Source organism: Synchiropus splendidus, chromosome 5, assembly GCF_027744825.2.
Source record: "Synchiropus splendidus isolate RoL2022-P1 chromosome 5, RoL_Sspl_1.0, whole genome shotgun sequence".
NCBI lineage: Eukaryota > Metazoa > Chordata > Actinopteri > Syngnathiformes > Callionymidae > Synchiropus > Synchiropus splendidus.
In genome coordinates, this window is record NC_071338.1 from 21,481,728 (window position 1) to 21,485,137 (window position 3,410).

Sequence of the window (3,410 nt, forward strand, 5' to 3'; positions counted from 1 at the left end):
GTTTTAAATTTAACCCACAGGAACAGTGATGCCAAAAGACCTTAGAAATATGCCGCCTCAGCTCTTTTTTTCCAGCCTCGATTATCAACAGACTAAAAATAAGCGCACCAGGAACTTGGCCCCGACTCAAAATTTGTTGGACTTTTGAACCAATTTTTGGACCATAAAAAAATCACCAAAATTCAACTTGAAAAAAAATAATTTTTGGCATTTTGAGTCAGGGCCGGCTCTGACAACTTGTCTGACATCCTTGGACCATGTGAATACACAGGAAAGTGAAGAAATTGATTAAAATGCAAAAGTCAAATTTTGGTGATTTAAAAAAAATGGTCCTGACACAATGACCAAGATTCCCTTTATTTGCACAATGACGGAAAATCATTTTGAGGTAACCTAAGAATGCCTGTCCTTGTTTGACCTCCGTGCTCCGTGGGGAAAACGTGCCGCAGCCTGAGCCGTGTTACTGGGTCCAGCATCCTGCCCTGGACACACACATCCTCATTATATTTAGGGCTGTTTTTGTCATTGAGCGTTACATAAGACTGCAGTTCATGTGTCACTAATAAAATCATCTCCATGAGTGAGTTCAGTGGGCCACTCAGACTCAGACTTCGTGCACGTGTCACCCCTTCCCAATACCGTCTTATCGCCATGTGTTTATTCCCTTTGCAGTTTTTTTTTTTAAACTCCATCTGCCTCTAAACAAGTCTTCTGCTTTGCTGCACTCGCAGAGCCGACATGACTCCTCCTCTTTTGTTTGTAACTTTTCCCAGATCCATGTTTAATGTTTTGTCAGACAAGCAGGGCTGGAACATGAGGAATGACTAATTTAGACCTTCACAGCCAGCGGGGGAGGCCCCATAACACAGGGCGGTGCTCCAGCACGCATAGCACATATTTATACAGGAGAAAAACTGCGATTGTAACCATCTCTCTCCTAAGAGTTGCCTTGCAGGGAGGACATTTACTGCACCATAGAATTGATGTTTAAAACACGACGGAGGTCTACTTGAATTTTGCTGGATGAAATTCAGCAGTGACTGGAAGAGACAATGTCAATTGAGAATATATAAGTATATGCCAACATGGATGACAGATTCAGACCAGCAGTAACTACTTGCCTACATCATTGCAGAAGAGTAATCTTGATGTTCAGACTGTACCACAGTTTGCAGTTGCACGGCAGGAGGCTGCATCCAGCAGGGCTGGTGGACAGTTGGGGATACAGATGTGGATGCAGCTGTCCAACAGTCAACCCTTATTACATCACGACTACCACTCCTGGACCACACCATGGTGACGGAGTGGAACTTCCTGATGCTGTGGCAGAAGAAAGAATTGAAACCAGTGTTTGGTTAAACTTACCTCAACTAATAGTGCAAGTGTGAAAGCCATTTCTGAGCAATTCAGGGCTAAAAATGTCTGTAGCAAGTGTGTGTGTACCAGCTGATGTGTTTCGCAGATGTGAATCTGCTCTAAGTTCATGTAGCTGCCATGCGCCGGAGCAAACAAAGAATATATTCCATTTACTTACAAGCAGCCGGTTCAAAATGGTGTTCAGGAACTGAAACCGGCACAGAGCCATGTCGGTGTGAAAGGGTTCACAGCAGCGCATCATCATTCTGCTGCCTGCAAACTCACTGAGTGAGAACCATTTGACAGACATGAGGAGCTGCAGTGGAGAACGGCTCACGCAAAAACAAGAAGCTTTTCTTAAGACTCGTCCTGGATCTGGACTTTGACTTACCTTGAACTGCTGTTGCCGAGGTGAATGCTATGATTTTGCCATGTACTACGCACCAGTGAAACTGAACTTGTGGTGCCCAACTTGTTTAACTTTTCCAATGACTGACACTTAAAATGTATTTAATGTGAAGCTTCCCTATTAGTATGTGAGATTTGATGACTAAAGAGGATAAACACATTATCATAATGGTTACATTGTTTCCATAGTAATGTAGGACCTTGTCCGATCTATTAACAATCTGATTACATTTGCAAGATTAACATTTTAATTACATCCTCCGTTTTACAGCGCAAAGAAAAGCAAGTTTATCTACCAACATTACAAAACAATCCTTATGCTTTTGTGTTTTAATTACACATCATCATAACAAGGGTGGGGGGACACGGAAATACATGCTGAACAAACTGGACGCAGCTAGAAAGACAGCGAAACACAGGGAAGGGATATGCCACGTCAGACCCACAAAGCCTTGCTAGACTTCAGTTGAAAGTTGAAGAAATTGTGTTTGCAGCTCAGAATAACCAATGAATAATAGTGAAATATTTACCTGTAGTTGGCTAAAAAACAAAAAAACAGTTCACGTATCTTCATCAGTTTTCCAGGACCAAGCCAGCAGTGCGACAGTTGTGGTGTCATTAACGATAATAAAGACACATATTACAACGTTTTTGAATGAACATCATTGAATTGTGAAAGGAATATAATATAAACAAAGCAAAACATCGCTTTGAACATCTTTAATTTGTTATTAAACCCTGATCGAGTAAAAACAGCAGGTACAGACTGATCGGCTGTCAACAAGGCAACAGGCAGCACAGCCACGTCAGTGCGGACTGGAAGAATAAAACAGCCACATTTGCTCCCTTCATCACTTTGCATAACTTCAACAAAGTCTAAAGTTTTGATCTAAAAGCAGCTGTTGAGGAAAACGGAAATTAAAAGAACAGCACACTAGACAAAAATAACAAGCCCGACACGCTCAACAGTAATACAGCTTGGCCTCCCAACAACACACGGCAACTTTACGGCTGATCTTTGGACAGTCCAACACACAAATGTACAAATAAATACGACACAGTTGCCAGAACAGAAAGATGGAAGAGTAAAAATAAGAAACAGAAACTTCCAAGTTAGACCTTAAATAGCTTTACATAGCGAGTGATGACGTGAAACAACACGGTGAGTCACACAGTGCAGCCGACAGTCACATGTTGATCATACTGTTACATTTTGGGAACGGCCCGCTGCCCTCACAGCCAGACGAAATGGTGGATCATTTCAATTGCCACCTACAACTGAATTTAAACATTTTACAAAATTAACAATGCGAAAATATTTTCCTTATGTTGTAGCAGGATTTACAAATGAACACACTAGAACATTTTTTTTCATACTTTACAGTGACAGACTTTGATCCTGAGTTCTTCAACCAGAGGGAGACCACTCACTCCAAACGGCAGCCTCCTCTAGTCCCAGCATGTGGAAACTCCGGAGACTCTGCATAAGAAACTCACCTAAACTCAGTAGCTGTTCTACTAATATATTCTCATGAGCCTCTGTGCAGTTTACATTCTAGGACCCTGCTTGACACAGACACTAGCCACTGCATCACCAGGATTCCTTATTATTTATTTAGGAAAAAAATGCCTTTGATGTCATCAAG